The sequence below is a fragment of the Oncorhynchus keta genome, chromosome 34 (assembly GCF_023373465.1).
Source record: "Oncorhynchus keta strain PuntledgeMale-10-30-2019 chromosome 34, Oket_V2, whole genome shotgun sequence".
Taxonomy (NCBI): Eukaryota; Metazoa; Chordata; class Actinopteri; order Salmoniformes; family Salmonidae; genus Oncorhynchus; species Oncorhynchus keta.
Genome location: NC_068454.1, coordinates 63,282,480 through 63,300,364, shown reverse-complemented (window position 1 = coordinate 63,300,364; position 17,885 = coordinate 63,282,480).

Genomic DNA, 17,885 nt, shown 5'->3' with positions numbered 1-17,885 from the left:
TGTAACTCCAAGTCAATCACACTTCTGTGAAATCAAACTGTCCACTTAGGAAGCAGCACTGAAAGACAATACATTTCACATGCTGTTGTGCAAATGGAATAGACAACAGGTGGAAATTATAGGCAATTAGCAAGACACCCCCAATAAAAGAGTGATTCTGCAGGTGGTGACCACAGACCACTTCTCAGTTCCTATGCTTCCTGGCTGATGTTTTGGTCACTTTTGAATGCTGGCGATGCTTTCACTCTAGTGGTAGCATGAGACGGAGTCTACAACCCACACAAGTGGCTCAGGTAGTGCAGCTCATCCAGGATGGCACATCAATGCGAGCTGTGGCAAGAAGGTTTGCTGTGTCTGTCAGCGTAGTGTCCAGAGCATGGAGGCACTACCAGGAGACAGGCCAGTACATCAGGAGATGTGGAGGAGGCCGTAGGAGGGCAACAACCCAGCAGCAGGACCACTACCTCCACCTTTGTGCAAGGAGGAGCAGGAGGAGCACTGCCAGAGCCCTGCAAAATGACCTCCAGCAGGCCACAAATGTGCATGTGTCTGCTTAAACGGTCAGAAACAGACTCCATGAGGGTGGTATGAGGGCCCGACGTCCACAGGTGGGGGTTGTGCTTACAGCCCAACACCGTGCAGGACGTTTGGCATTTGCCAGAGAACACCAAGATTGTCAAATTCGCCACTGGCGCCCTGTGCTCTTCACAGATGAAAGCAGGTTTACACTGAGCACATGTGACAGACGTGACAGAGTCTGGAGACGCCGTGGAGAACGTTCTGCTGCCTGCAACATCCTCCAGCATGACTGATTTGGCGGTGGGTCAGTCATAGTGTGGGGTGGCATTTCTTTGGGGGGCCGCACAGCCCTCCATGTGCTCGCCAGAGGTAGTCTGACTGCCATTAGGTACCGAGATGAGATCCTCAGACCCCTTGTGAGACCATATGCTGGTGCGGTTGACCCTGGGTTCCTCCTAATGCAAGACAATGCTAGACCTCATGTGGCTGGAGTGTGTCACCAGTTCCTGCAAGAGGAAGGCATTGATGCTATGGACTGGCCCGCCCGTTCCCCAGACCTGAATCCAATTGAGCACATCTGGGACATCATGTCTCGCTCCATCCACCAACACCACGTTGCACCACAGACTGTCCAGGAGTTGGCGGATGCTTTAGTCCAGGTCTGGGAGGAGATCCCTCAGGAGACCATCCGCCACCTCATCAGGAGCATGCCCAGGCATTGTAGGGAGGTCATACAGGCATGTGCCACACACACTACTGAGCCTCATTTTGACTTGTTTTAAGGACATTACATCAAAGTTGGATCAGCCTGTAGTGTGGTTTTCCACTTTAATTTTGTGTGACTCCAAATCCAGACCTCCATGTGTTGATAAATTTGATTTCCATTGATCATTTTTGTGTGATTTTGTTGTCAGCACATTCAACTATGTAAAGAAAAAAGTATTTAATAAGAATATTTCATTCGTTCAGATCTAGGATGTGTTATTTTAGCGTTCCATTAATTTTTTTGAGCAGTGTATGTCACACCCTGACCATAGAGAGCCTTTTTATTCTCTATTTTGGTTAGGTCGGGGTGTGACTAGGGTTGGTAATCTAGGTTATCCAGCCATTTCCCCACTGTGTTTGTGTGATCTTGTTTTTGTGTTTGTAACGGCTTTCAGACACATTACAGATGCAGTGGTACAGACACATTACAGATTCAGTGGTACAGACACATTACAGATACAGTGGTACAGACACATTACAGATTCCAAGATGGCATAGCAGTTCAGACGTCTTTTGTCATCGTCTTGTCGTGTCCCGTATATATATATATATTTACAACTTTTTTCACATACCTTTTTATATATATTTTTTTTCATTTTCCATAAACTCATTTTCAAAACACTCTCCTGCAACTCGCCTCACCAATTTATATTTATAAAAAAAGTATTATTTACCTTTGCGTACTTCCGGGTTGGAGCGAGCGGTCGCATCGCACTTCGCTCCGCAGCTATTTGTCGTCCTTAACGTAGGAGACTCTGCTAGCTAGCCAACAGCTAACAGCTAACAGCTAGCCAACATCTACTGAATCGAATTCAACAACCCGGTCGCAGTCACAGGTAGTATCACATTTTCATTTAATTTCATTACAGTACAACGGTTTGATTTGTTTGATCGTAGCTAGCTACATAGCTAGCTACATAGCCGTCTTTGTTTCAAAGATAATTGTGTAGTCTAGAGCGATTTTCTAGGTTAGCTAGCCAGCTATTGTCGTTCTTTTAACGCAACGTAACGTAAACAACACTGCTAGCTAGCCAGCTAGCCCCCGAATAGTAGCACTGTAGAAACTATTACACTCAACGGAACGACTTGATTAGTGTAGTGTCAACAACGCAGCTACTGCCAGCTAGCCTACTTCAGCAGTACTGTATCATTTTAATCATTTTAGTCAATAAGATTCTTGCTACGTAAGCTTAACTTTCTGAACATTCGAGACGTATAGTCCACTTGTCATTCCAATCTCCTTGCATTAGCGTAGCCTCTTCTGTAGCCTGTCAACTATATGTCTGTCTATCCCTGTTCTCTCCTCTCTGCACAGACCATACAAACGCTCCACACCGCGTGGCCGCGGCCACCCTAATCTGGTGGTCCCAGCGCGTACGACCCACGTGGAGTTCCAGGTCTCCGGTAGCCTCTGGAACTGCCGATCTGCGGCCAACAAGGCAGAGTTCATCTCAGCCTATGCCTCCCTCCAGTCCCTCGACTTCTTGGCACTGACGGAAACATGGATCACCACAGATAACACTGCTACTCCTACTGCTCTCTCCTCGTCCGCCCACGTGTTCTCGCACACCCCGAGAGCTTCTGGTCAGCGGGGTGGTGGCACCGGGATCCTCATCTCTCCCAAGTGGTCTTTCTCTCTTTCTCCCCTTACCCATCTGTCTATCGCCTCCTTTGAATTCCATTCTGTCACAGTTACCAGCCCTTTCAAGCTTAACATCCTTATCATTTATCGCCCTCCAGGTTCCTCGGAGAGTTCATCAATGAGCTTGATGCCTTGATAAGCTCCTTTCCTGAGGACGGCTCACCTCTCACAGTTCTGGGCGACTTTAACCTCCCCACGTCTACCTTTGACTCATTCCTCTCTGCCTCCTTCTTTCCACTCCTCTCCTCTTTGACCTCACCCTCTCACCTTCCCCCTACTCACAAGGCAGGCAATACGCTTGACCTCATCTTTACTAGATGCTGTTCTTCCACTAACCTCATTGCAACTCCTCCAAGTCTCCGACCACTACCTTGTATCCTTTTCCCTCTCGCTCTCATCCAACACTTCCCACACTGCCCCTACTGGATGGTATCGCGCCGTCCCAGCCTTCGCTCTCTCTCCCCCCCGCTACTCTCTCCTCTTCCATCCTATCATCTCTTCCCTCTGCTCAAACCTTCTCCAACCTATCTCCTGATTCTGCCTCCTCAACCCTCCTCTCCTCCCTTTCTGCATCCTTTGACTCTCTATGTCCCCTATCCTCCAGGCCGGCTCGGTCCTCCCCTCCCGCTCCGTGGCTCGACGACTCATTGCGAGCTCACAGAACAGGGCTCCGGGCAGCCGAGCGGAAATGGAGGAAAACTCGCCTCCCTGCGGACCTGGCATCCTTTCACTCCCTCCTCTCTACATTTTCCTCCTCTGTCTCTGCTGCTAAAGCCACTTTCTACCATTCTAAATTCCAAGCATCTGCCTCTAACCCTAGGAAGCTCTTTGCCACCTTCTCCTCCCTCCTGAATCCTCCCCCCTCCTCCCTCTCTGCAGATGACTTCGTCAACCATTTTGAAAAGAAGGTCGACGACATCCGATCCTCGTTTGCTAAGTCAAACGACACCGCTGGTTCTGCTCACACTGCCCTACCCTATGCTCTGACCTCTTTCTCCCCTCTCTCTCCAGATGAAATCTCGCGTCTTGTGACGGCCGGCCGCCCAACAACCTGCCCGCTTGACCCTATCCCCTCCTCTCTTCTCCAGACCATTTCCGGAGACCTTCTCCCTTACCTCACCTCGCTCATCAACTCATCCCTGACCGCTGGCTACGTCCCTTCCGTCTTCAAGAGAGCGAGAGTTGCACCCCTTCTGAAAAAACCTACACTCGATCCCTCCGATGTCAACAACTACAGACCAGTATCCCTTCTCTCTTTTCTCTCCAAAACTCTTGAGCGTGCCGTCCTTGGCCAGCTCTACCGCTATCTCTCTCAGAATGACCTTCTTGATCCTAATCAGTCAGGTTTCAAGACTAGTCATTCAACTGAGACTGCTCTTCTCTGTATCACGGAGGCGCTCCGCACTGCTAAAGCTAACTCTCTCCTCTGCTCTCATCCTTCTAGACCTATCGGCTGCCTTCGATACTGTGAACCATCAGATCCTCCTCTCCACCCTCTCCGAGTTGGGCATCTCCGGCGCGGCCCACGCTTGGATTGCGTCCTACCTGACAGGTCGCTCCTACCAGGTGGCGTGGCGAGAATCTGTCTCCTCACCACGCGCTCTCACCACTGGTGTCCTCCAGGGCTCTGTTCTAGGCCCTCTCTTATTCTCGCTATACACCAAGTCACTTGGCTCTGTCATAACCTCACATGGTCTCTCCTATCATTGCTATGCAGACGACACACAATTAATCTTCTCCTTTCCCCTTTCTGATGACCAGGTGGCGAATCGCATCTCTGCATGTCTGGCAGACATATCAGTGTGGATGACGGATCACCACCTCAAGCTGAACCTCAGCAAGACGGAGCTCCTCTTCCTCCCGGGGAAGGACTGCCCGTTCCATGATCTCGCCATCACGGTTGACAACTCCATTGTGTCCTCCTCCCAGAGCGCTAAGAACCTTGGCGTGATCCTGGACAACACCCTGTCGTTCTCAACTAACATCAAGGCGGTGTCCCGTTCCTGTAGGTTCATGCTCTACAACATCCGCAGAGTACGACCCTGCCTCACACAGGAAGCGGCGCAGGTCCTAATCCAGGCACTTGTCATCTCCCGTCTTGATTACTGCAACTCGCTGTTGGCTGGGCTCCCTGCCTGTGCCATTAAACCCCTACAACTCATCCAGAACGCCGCAGCCCGTCTGGTGTTCAACCTTCCCAAGTTCTCTCACGTCACCCCGCTCCTCCGCTCTCTCCACTGGCTTCCAGTTGAAGCTCGCATCCGCTACAAGACCATGGTGCTTGCCTACGGAGCTGTGAGGGGAACGGCACCTCAGTACCTCCAGGCTCTGATCAGGCCCTACACCCAAACAAGGGCACTGCGTTCATCCACCTCTGGCCTGCTCGCCTCCCTACCACTGAGGAAGTACAGTTCCCGCTCAGCCCAGTCAAAACTGTTCGCTGCTCTGGCCCCCCAATGGTGGAACAAACTCCCTCATGACGCCAGGACAGCGGAGTCAATCACCACCTTCCGGAGACACCTGAAACCCCACCTCTTCAAGGAATACCTAGGATAGGGTAAGTAATCCTTCTCACCCCCCCCCCTAAAAAGATTTAGATGCACTATTGTAAAGTGGCTGTTCCACTGGATGTCATAAGGTGTATGCACCAATTTGTAAGTCACTCTGGATAAGAGCGTCTGCTAAATGACTTAAATGTAAATGTAAATGTTACCTCAAATCTGTAATCCTCCAAGAAGCTGGCCAGAAACTAGCCAGAAGCTAGCCAGGAGCTAGCCAGAAGCTAGCCAGAAGCTAATCCAGAAGCTAATCAGAAGCTAATCAGAAGCTAGTAAGCGTCTTTACTGGCTAATCGTTAGTATTCAGCTAACCACGGTTTGTGGTCATCAGCTATCCTTTAGCTCGGAAATCTATTGCCAGTTTTGTACGGCGCAGCGCGGCTCGGAACGGAACATACTGGACCAATTTTTCTCTCCATTTCCCTGGATTTCAACCGCTAACTATGGACATTCATACCTGGATCTCACAGCTAGCTAGCTGCTATCCGTGTGACTATCGGCTTTCGTCGATTCCGGAGCAAACATCAATTATTCCGGAGCTAGCCAGCTGAAGAGGTCCATCAATCACTCCTGGGCTACAATCACCTATCCAGACCCGTTTAATGCCTACGCGGAGCCCCACAGGGCCTTCACAACTGGACTGTCGACGTTATCTACCCGAAGGAGTTATCCGGCTGGCTCCTCCGTCGCGACGTTACCTGAACGCCCATCTGCGGCCCGCTAACCGTTAGCTGTCTTATCGGCTGCTATCTGAATAGACAATCGGACAATTTATTTATTTATTTTTATTATTATTATTATTTTTCTTATTCTTGGGCCTCTATAACTATATCTATTGTTTTTTTGTTGTTGTGTGATTTGGATTAATCCCCTCTACCACACGGAACCCCACTAATCTACTGACGGATCGCAAGAGGTGGCTAATAACAGACCTCCATCCTATGCTAGCTTGCTACCGATGGCCTGGCTAGCTGTCTAAATCGCCGTGACCCCCAACCAACCTCTCTACTCACTGGACCCTTTCGATCACTCGACTAAGGATGCCTCTCCTTAATGTCAATATGCCTTGTCCATTGCTGTTCTGGTTAGTGTTTATTGGCTTATTTCACTGTAGAGCCTCTAGTCCTGCTCACTATACCTTATCCAACCTATTAGTTCCACCACCCACACATGCAATGACATCTCCTGGTTTCAATTATGTTTCTAGAGATAATATCTCTCTCTTCATAACTCAATACCTAGGTTTACCTCCACTGTATTCACATTGTCTGTACATTATACCTTGATGCTATTTTATCGCCCCCAGAAACCTCCTTTTACTCTCTGTTCCAGACGTTCTAGATGACCAATTCTTATTGCTTTTATAGCCGTACCCTTATTCTACTCCTCCTCTGTTCCTCTGGCGATGTAGAGGTGAATCCAGGCCCTGCAGTGCCTAGCTCCACGCCTATGGGGAACTTATTAATTACACTTTGGATGGTGTATCAATACACCCAGTCATAAAGATACAGGCGTCCTTTCTAACTCAGTTGCCGGAAAGGAAAGGAAAGAAACATAATTGACAGAGTGAAAAGTAGGAAAAAATCCAAACCATGCATTCTGTTTGCAACAGCGCATACAGTAATACTTGCAAATAAATATGGCAATTAACAATTAACAATTAGCATTCATCCAGGGTATCTACGATGCAGATCTCAGTTCCATTGAGTCTGCTGTAATAATTCATGTTCTTTGTACACTTTGTAGTTATTAAACAGGTCCACTCGCCACCAGGGGTTAAAGTCATGGTCAGTGAACATGCAGAATCTATGTGCCAAATCTGTCACGCCCTGGTCTTAGTGTTTTGTGTTTTCTTTATTATTTTCGTCAGGCCAGGGTGTGACATGGGTTTATTATGTGGTGTGTTTAGTCTTGTTTTTTTGTAGGTATTGGGATTGTGGTATAGTGGGGTTTTCTAGAAAAGTCTATGGTTGCCTGAAGTGGTTCTAAATCAGAGGCAGGTGTTTATCATTGTCTCTGATTGGGAACCATATTTAGGCAGCCATATTCTTTGAGTGTTTCATGGGTGATTGTTCCTGTATCTGTGTAGTTTCACCAGATAGGCTCGGTCACTTTGGTTTTTCTTTTTTACTTGTTTTGGAAGAGAAGAGAACGAGCGCCATTCTCCTTGCGGAGATGGTGCTAAATACATCAACACGGTCGGTCCCTGGGATTGGGCTGGCCAACACGATTCGGTTTGCTTGGAAGGAAAAGGAGTTGGAGCCTTTAGGACGGGAATCTTTTGGAAGGATAATATTGATGGGGATTCTAAAGCTGACGGTGAAGGACGTGTTTTGTTTCCAAGGCAACTCGTTGGAGGGAGCATACGACGTGGCACTATATACAGAGGAAAACACGATGATATCCTGAGAAGGGCAAGAGCAGTGGGAGGTGAGAGGCCGATGTGCCACTACGAAATAACAAGCCTGGCGAAGAATAACTTTAGGGTTGTAACTGTCAACATTTACAACCCTTACGTTAAGGATGAAGAGGTGAGGGCTTTTCTGGGGAGATACATGGATAACGTCTCCTCAGCAAGGCACCTCAAAGACTCCCTTGGGTTTTGGAATGGGAGGAGAGGCTTCCAGGCCCTCCACAGGGAGGACCCAAAGGGACATGGTGGCTACCTCCATCCTCCTGCTATGTTCGCCTAGGGGCTGACAGGGGGACGTTGTTTTATGCACGTCAGCCCCCATTTTGCAGGCGCTGTATGGCCTACGGTCACATATTCACCTCGTGCAGTACAAGAAAATGCAGATTTTGTGCATCTGAGGATCACGAGGCGAGGGATTGTGACAAGGCTAAGACGTGCCATGGGTGTGGCTCGTCAGCACACCTGTGGCGGGGGTGCCCGGCCCGTCAGAGGTCATATGCGTCTGCGGCTGGGGGGGGAGCAGGAGCGGGGGATGGGGGAAGAAGAGGAGGGGAAGGAAGCACGCCTCATGACCAGAGTACAGGTCCAGAAGGGAAGGCCACAAGGAAGGAGGAGGAGCAAGAAGCGGCGGATGGAAGAGAGAAGGAAACGGAAGGCACGGGAGTAGGAGAACCAGGAAAAGCTGCGGAAGAAGGCAACCGAGTGGAGGAGCATGAGAGAGAAGAAAGCGAGGGAGGGGTGGTGGAGAAGGAGACGGTGGAAGAGCAAGTGGACTGGGGGAAAAGTGCCCTGGTGGAAGAGATGAGGGGTATGGTGGAGGAGCTGGCGAGGGGGAGGGTGGTGTCTCTCCACTGCCGCCATCACCAAAGAAGAGAATGAAGAGGAGGGTGCGATTGGCCGACAGTGAGGGGGAGGGGATGCCCAAGAGAGTGATGGGGGTGGGAGAAACCTCTGGGTTGCTGCTGGTTTCCCCAGGCCCTCAACTTTTGTTGGGTGGTGACACACCTAACAAGACTCAGGACTGGGTACAGGAGGAGGTGGGGAGTTTTTTGTTTGGGGACTCAGCCTCCCCAATTTTTTTCCAAACCAGCTGCAACACTGGGGAGGGGGAGGATTGTGGGGGTAGACTCAGGGTGCAGGGCATCCCGGAGCCAAACACTATTCCTGCATCCTGGGATGGTGTGATGGAGGAAGAGGGGGGGATGTCGGGATTACGGATGGTGTTCTCACCGGTAGATATGGAGCAGGGGAGCATCGGGTGAGTCTCCTGTTTTTTTTTTTCTGTCTGGGTTTAGAATTTGAGTGTATTACATGTTTTTTATATATGTTTTTTATATTTTTTATATTTTTATATATTACATTTTTTAATGGGGTCTAATTTTATTTTTGTTAGTTTAAATGTAAGGGGTTTTAGGGATTTTGTTAAGAGGAGGGCGGTTTTTAGTTATTTGGAGGGTGTGGGGTTTGATTTTTGTTTTTTTACAGGAGGTTCACCTGAGGGATGGAGGGGATGTTAGTAGGTTTAAGAGGGAGTGGGACAAGGGGGAGTCGGTTTGGGGTATTGGGGGGGGTGCACTCATCGGGGGTAGGGATTTTGTGTGGGCACAGGGAGGTAAAAGTGGAGGATTCTTTTGTGGTAATGCAGGGGAGGGTTATAAGGGTGGATGTCACGATAAGGGATTGTAAATTTAGATTAGTGGTGGTGTATGGGCCACAGGTGGTGGCAGACAGGAGGGCGATGGTGGACTGTCTGACGCCCCTGTGTGTCACAAATAGGAAATTAGTGATAGGGGGGGATTTTAATACAGATTTAGGAAGAGGGGGGGATAGCAGTGCAGGCACCATTGCCAGGCTAATGGCTTGCCATGGTCTGGTAGATGGTGGTCTGCACACTACTCCGAAAATGGCCGGTCCTACATGGCGCAACTCCAGGGGGGTTGAGTGGAGGCTCGACTATATTTTTGTACCCAGGTCTTTGGGTAAGTTGTCTGGGCGGCTGTTGCCTGTTTTCTTTTCGGATCACGACGGGGTGCTCCTGCAGGTGAGGTCGCCAGACTGCCTCTTTGTTAGGGGGTACTGGAAGTTAGATGGGGATGTGCTAGAGGAGCAGGCTTTTGTTGACGGGTTTTATGGTTTCTTTTGGAGGCTTGAAGGCCTCCGGTCCATGTGCGAGGGGGTGTTAGAGTGGTGGGAATTAGTTAAGGTGATGATTAGGGCTTTTATAATAGGGTATTGCAAGAGGAAAAAAAGGGAGGAGAGGAGGGAGGTGGATCGTATCCAAAGGTTAATTGAACTTGAGTACGAGGCAGGCAACCTCGGCGGGTCGTTTGACTGGGAGAGATCCGCAACCCTAAAGGCGCAGCTCAGGGAGTTGCAGGAGCGGAAGACTCAAGCTTTCCTGGAGCGTGCGCATAGTGGCTTTCTAGAACATAATGAGACTTGTTCTGCTATGTTCTTTTAGTCGGTTAGGGCCAGACAGAGTAGGAAGGTAATGCATGGCGTTAGGGAAGAAAATGGTAGTATCGTTAGAGAACCAGAGGATATGGTCAGGGTGACAACTGATCATTTCCAAGGTTTATTTAAGGAAAGGGAAATAGATGTAGAGCAGGGAAATGTGTTTTTAGAACACTTGTCCAGGCGGTTGCCGGAGGACATTAGAGAAGTGATGGAAGCCCAGATTTCACTAGAAGAGGTTGAGAGCGCTCTTCGGAGGATGGGAAAAGGGAAGGTGCCTGGGATGGATGGGCTGCCGGCTGAGTTTTATCTCGAGTTTTGGGGTATACTTGGACCAGTGGTCCTCGAAGTCTTGAAGGCCATCCTTGAGACGGGGGTCCCGGGGGGATCAATGGCTGTTGGTGTGCTGTCACTTTTATATAAGAAGGGGGAAGTAACAGACCTTGGCAACTGGAGCCTTTTGACCATGATGTGTGTAGATTACAAGCTACTTGCAAAGGTTTTAGCAGACAGGTTGCGCACAGCCCTCCCCTACGTCGTCCATGAGGATCAGACATGCGGGGTAGAGGGCCGCTCTATTAGATGGAACCTACAGTTAATCAGGGACTCCATCGCTTGGGTTGAAGATAGAGGACTGCCTTTAATGGTAGCAGCGCTAGATCAGGCGAAAGCCTTTGATCGCGTGAATAGATCCTTTTTATTCAGAGTGTTAGGTCGATTAGGATTTGGGGAGAAGTTCATAGGATGGATTCGTACATTATATGTCGGAGCGGGGTGCCGAGTTAGTGTAAATAGTAACTTGGGTGACGTTTTTGACCTCTCGTCTGGGGTCAGGCAGGGGTGTCCACTCTCGGCTCTCCTCTTCGTTCTGTACATGGAGCCTCTGGGGGCTGCCATTAGGGCAGACACAGGGGTGGAAGGCTTGTTGATCCCTGGAAGTGGTGGATTACGTGTTAAGATGACGCAGTACGCCGACGACACTTCCTTGCTGCTGTGCAAGGACTCGTGCCTGACAAGGTCCCTTGCCATCTTTGGGGATTTCACCCGAGCGTCGGGAGCAGTTCTGAACCATGCAAAGTTCTCCGTCAAGTTTTTCGGAAGATGGCGCGGTAGAACGGATGTGCCTGGGGGGGTTCTCTCTCTGTGAGGGGGCCCTGAGGATTCTCGGGGTCCATTTTGAGACCTCCGGCTCAGCGACGCTAAACTGGAACATGCGTATCGCAGTGGTACAGTGGAAGCTAGCAATGTGGAAGGCTAGGTATTTGTCTTTTATGGGCAAAGTCCTGGACCTAAAGGTGGATGTGTTGCCTTCTCTTTTGTATTTGGCGTACATCTACCCATTGCCGGCTTGTCTGAGGTGGCCTCTAGTGAGGCTTGTGTTTCAGTTCATGTGGAGTGGCAGGTGCGAGTGGGTCGCCAGGGCACGCATGATCTGTCCCATTGGGGAGGGAGGTAGGGGGGTACCACATTTCCCCCTCAAGCTGGACACAATTTTTGTTTCTTTCTTGTTTACGGAGCTTGCTCATCCAGTGATACACCCGTCCGCTTACCTCCTGCGGGTGTTCTTCTCGTATCAGGCGAGAAGCATAATGGTGTGGTCTAACACGGGTCCTCGGGCGGAACAGCTGCCGTGGCACTTTGGTCATGTGGCTGCGTGCGCACCCTGAGGTTGAAGTTGCCCGAGTAGGTTTAGATCACAGGCACCTGTACGAGGAGGTCAGAAAGGCAGGGAGTCCGGCGCCTGTAGTGGGCATCTCGGAAGTGGTCTGGGAGGGAGTGCAGGCGCGGGGTCTGGACAACAGGCTCAAGGACCTGAAATGGTTGAGCCTCCATAAGTGCTTGCCGGTACGTTCCATCATGTACCGGTATAGTATGGTGCAATCCCCCACCTGTCCAAGATCCTCTTGTGGCAGGGAGGAGACTGTGCGCCATGTCTTTTGGGACTGTGCCTTTGCCGGAGTAGTATGGGCTAGGGCACGGGTGTTGTTAGGTTTGGTAAGGGGGGATTTTGTATTGACGTGGGCCAGGTTAGAGAGAGGTGTAGGGAGAGCGAGAGGGACGGATAGGAACAGGTTTCTGCTCTGGCTTCTCATGAGTCTCTTTAAACGGGGGCTGTGGGAAGCCAGGCAGAACATGATGAAGACAGGGAGAGATTGGGGGGTGGAAGGGATAGTGAGGAGGGTGGAAGGAGATTTGAGGGGGAGGATGAAGAGGGAGGAGAGGAAGTGGGGGCAGCATGCTGCTCGGGAGAGGTGGAAGTGGGGTTTAGGGCTGGGTGTCATTTAGATTTGTAATAGGGAAAGGTATTTTGTAGGGTGACGGGGAGGGAAGATGCTCCCCTGAGGTTTTGTTTGGGGTTTATGTTTAGTTAAATTAGTTTAATTAAAATACCATTATTTGAGTATGTATGAAAATTATGAGTTGTAAAGAATGAATGGTATTGAAGATAGGCTGTTTAGGTTTTCACGTTACGTTTGTATTGTTCGTGTTTATTCGCTTTATTAAACATGTATAAAAATTACCACGCTGCATTTTGGTCCGATCCTTGCTACACCTCCTCGTCAGAGGAATCACTGTCAAGGTTCCCATTAATGGTGTTTTGAGCGTAATAAAATTCCCACATTGATGACTAAGTGGCTTTCCCCGTAAAGCCACATTCTTTGGCAGAAGATAGTAAAAAAAGATTTGAGAAACAACCTAATTGTGGTTACACTTTTTAATGAGTCGGTCGAAGAGATGATTGCTCTGAATAAGTTAATAATAACCTTTATGATTCCTTACTCCAATAATACTAAAATGGAATTAAAAGGGATGGCGCTTATCCTTACCAGTTGGGGCAAGATACCCATAAACCTCCATTTCACAGAGTTTTAGGAGTCTGTTCTGTGAATCTGTTAAATGATTCTCAACCAAATTTCCTGAGCTTGAGCAATTTTGACAAATACAGTGAATATACAGTATGTTGCCTTAAGAGTTGTGCTAGGCTGGTGGAATCTTATTCCAAATGATGCACAGCTGTAATGGCTGCCAAAGGTGCTTCCACCAAGTGTTAACTCTGGGGTGTGAAGACATACACAATCAACACATCTTAATTTTGGATTAATGTTCTAGAATGTTTCTTTCACTTAGGTTGTGTAGATCGTTAGGGGAGAAAATGTAATTGAATCCCTTTTTAGATGTAATTTTAATAAAGCAAAATGTGAAGGCTGCAAGGGGTGTATACACTTTCACTATACACCAGTCAGATACCAATTCAAAGATAATGAGATTTATATTGCTTTGTTTTTTCATGCATGGTATTTTTCAGAACAGATAAGGTGCAACATTCAAGTAAATAACTGAAACATGATTCCAGTTTATGGAGTTATACAGTATGTGATCAAATGTGTGGGATTGTGTGTGATACAATAACAGGAAGCATTTGCAGAAAAAGAAGGGAGGACTGTGTAACGGCGTTCTTCGTTTGTCGAAAGAGAGTCGGACCGAAATGCAGCGTGGTTGTTACTCATGATCTTTAATGAAGGATCGCGATACATGAACATAACTTATACAAATACAAAAACAACAAACGGAACGTGAAACCTAATTACAGCCTATCTGGTGAAACTACACAGAGACAGGAACAATCACCCACGAAATACACAGTGAAACCCCGGCTACCTAAATACGGTTCCCAATCAGAGACAACGAGAATCACCTGACTCTGATTGAGAACCGCCTCAGGCAGCCAAGCCTATACAACACCCCTACTCAGCCGCAATCCCAAATACTACAAACCCCAATACGAAAATACAATATATAAACCCATGTCACACCCTGGCCTGACCAAATATAAAACGAAAACACAAAATACAATGACCAAGGCGTGACAGACTGAGGGAAAAGGACAGGCACAGCAACAAGGAAACTGTTATCAAATCAAATCAAAATTATATATAAAGCCCTTCTTACATCAGCTGATATCTCAAAGTGCTTTACAGAAACCCAGCCTAAAACTCCAAACAGCAAGAAACGCAGGTGAAGAAGCACGGTGGCTAGCAAAAACTCCCTAGAAAGGCCAGAACCTAGGAAGAAACCTAGAGAGGAACCAAGCTATGAGGGGTGGCCAGTCCTCTTTTGGCTGTGCCGGGTGGAGGTTACAACAGAACTTGGCCAAGATGAATTAGGGAGAGCATACTTAAATTCACACAGGACACCAGATAAGACAGGAGAAGTACTCCAGATATAACAGACTGACCCTAGCCCCCGACACATAAACTACTGCAGCATAAATACTGGAGGCTGAGACAGGAGGGGTCAGGAGACAACTGTGGCCCCATCCGACGATACCCCCAGACAGGGCCAAACAGGCAGGATATAACCCCACCCACTTTGCCAAAGCAAAGCTCCCACGCCACTAGAGGGATATCTTCGACCACCAACTTACCATCCTGAGACAAGGCTGAGTATAGCCCACAAAGATCTCCGCTTCTTGGGACCTAGAACAAGCATCTCTGTTTTGTCCGAGTTTAAAAGTAGAACATTTGCAGCCATCCACTTCCTTATGTCTGAAACACAGGCTTCCAGCGAGGGCAATTTTGGGGCTTCACCATGGTTCATCAAAATGTACAGCTGTGTGTCATCCGCATAGCAGTGAAAGTTAACATTATGTTTCCGAATGACATCACCAAGAGGTAAAATATATAGTGAAAACAATAGTGGTCCTAAAACGGAACCTTGAGGAACACCAACATGTACAGTTGTCTTGTCAAAGGACAAACCATCCATAGAGACAAACTGATATCTTTCCGACAGATAAGATCTAAACCAGGCCAGAACTTGTCCGTGTAGACCAATTTGGGTTTCCAATCTCTCCAAAAGAATGTGGTGATCGATGGTATCAAAAGCAGCACTAAGGTCTAGGAGCATTAGGACATATACAAAGCCTTGGTCTGATGCCATTAAAAGGTAATTTACCACCTTCACAAGTGCAGTCTCAGTGCTATTATGGGGTCTAAAACCAGACTGACGCGTTTAGTATACATTGTTTGTCTTCAGGAAGGCAGTGAGTTGCTGCGCAACAGCTTTCTCTAAAATGTTTGATAGGAATGAGAGATTCGATATAGGCCGATAGTTTAAAAAATATTTTCTGGGTCACGGTTTGGCTTTTTCAAGAGAGGCTTTATTACTGCTACTTTTAGTGAGTTTGGTACACATCCGGTGGATAGAGAGACGTTTATTATGTTCAACATAGGAGGGCCAAGCACAGGAAGCAGCTCTTTCAGTAGTTTAGTTGGAATAGGGTCCAGTATGCAGCTTGAAGGTTTAGAGGCCATGATTATTTTCATCATTGTGTCAAGGGAGAGAGTACTAAAACACTTGTGTCTCCCTTGATCCTAGGTCCTGGCAGAGTTGTGCAGACTCAGGACAACTGAGCTTTGGAGGAATACACAGATTTAAAGAGGAGTGTAACGGCAGATTTCCTCCTCTTCGTCTGAAGAGGTGTAGCAAGGATCGGACCAATACGCAGCATGGTAAGTGTCCATGTTTTAATAGAAAAGACTGAACACTATGAAATACAAAAACAATAAAGTGAATATAAATTAACTGAAACAGTCCCGTGTGGCACAAACACTGACACAGGAAACAAACACTCACAAACCAACAGTGAAACCCAGGCTACCTAAGTATGATTCTCAATCAGAGACAACTAACGACTCCTGCCTCTGATTGAGAACCATACTAGGCCGAAACAGAAACCAAACATAGAAACACAAACATAGACTGCCCACCGCAACTCACGCCCTGACCATACTAAATAAAGACAAAACAAAGGAAATAAAGGTCAGAACGTGACAAGGAGTCCGTAATTTGATTTCTAATGATCATGATATTTTCTTCAAAGAAGTGAATGAATTTATCCTCAAAGAAGTTAATGAATTTATCACTGCTAAAGTAAAAACCATCCTCTGTTGGGGAATTCTGCTTTTTAGTGAGCTTTGCGACAGTATCAAAAATAAATGTTGGATTGTTCTTATTTTCCTCAATTAAGTTGGAAAAATAGGATGATCGAGCAGCAGTGAGGGCTCTTCGGTACTGCACGGCACTGTCTTTCCAAGCTAGCCAGAAGACTTCCAGTTTGGTGTGGCGCCATTTCCGTTCCAATTTTCTGGAAGCTTGATTCAGTGCTCGGGCATTTTCTGTATACCAGGGAGCTAGTTTCTTATGACAAATGTTTTTTTATGCTCAGTGTATTTCACATTACATGCTCACTTATATCACTTCACATATTTAAATTGAACCTTTACAGATTCATTAGCTTCCTTTTACACTTTGAAATGATATGAAGTAGTGTTGTTTTAAACTTGTTTTAATTGTTAACTTAACTATTATTCAAGGTGCACTAGTGTTGATGTTGATTAATCACAGATCACAATCCTGCAATAGATAGGAGAAGGGAATCTTCCTCTATAATTTGTCTGTTTCTGTGTTGTATTCTCAAATGAACATGACCTTTTTGTTCAGTCATAAGCTCTCCAATGAGCTTTATTTGATTGTCACTCATTTTTCAGGATATCAGCCATGTGAACCCATTTTGAAGCTGGTAATGGCATGCAACGCCAACGCAGCCATAGGCCTGCCCTACAGTATGATGGCATTAGCTTTATGGACATTTGCAATGTGCATCTGAAGCAGAGAATAGCTTAACTCACACATTGTTGATATATTGTTCAGCTAGCTATATGTCCTCAATTTAAAAATGATACCAGTATAAAATGTAGATGAGGCTAATTATTTTTGTAGATTTTGTAAATGCCTTGTGCTGACATTAAATGTTTTAGTGCTAATCCAACCCTTGCAATATAGGTGGTGACATATCTGGAAGCAGTAGATCCTTAGCTTAAAACAAACACACAACTACTACCAAGTTCAATGCCAGATACTTTTCTCCGAGAAGGTCTGAGTGACACTTGGCGATGCCACTGTGATCATGAAGATGGTTTGTCTAAGACTACCACAACGATGACATTGTCTATGCTAAATATGTTTCAATTGTAAAGAAACAAAATAGTTGGGATAAAATAAATACTTTTTATTCAATGGGGCTCAGCAAAATACTTTTCATTTCACCCAAACAACAATATAGCCTACTATTAAAGTACAGTATGTCTACAATGTCATAAACAATAGTCTTTTACACGTTCCAAATGATATATGATCATCCTGTCCGGTTTTGCGCTCCCTCAGGCTCGGGCGGTGGGGAAGATCTTTGTGGGCGGTGGGGAAGATCTATACTCAGCCTTTTCTGTTGGTAGTAAATTGGTGGTCTGTTGATATCCCTCTAGTAGTGTGGGCGCTGTGCTTTGGAAAAGTGGGTGGGGTTATATCCTGCCTGTTTGGCCCTGTCCTTGGACAGGGCCACAGTTTCCCCCGATCCCCAGTCTCAGTATCTATGCTGCAGTAGTCTATGTTCTGGAGAAAAGGGTCAGTCTGTCTTATCTGGTGTAATTCTCCTGTCTTATTAGGTGCTCCCTCTAATTCTACCATCTCTCTC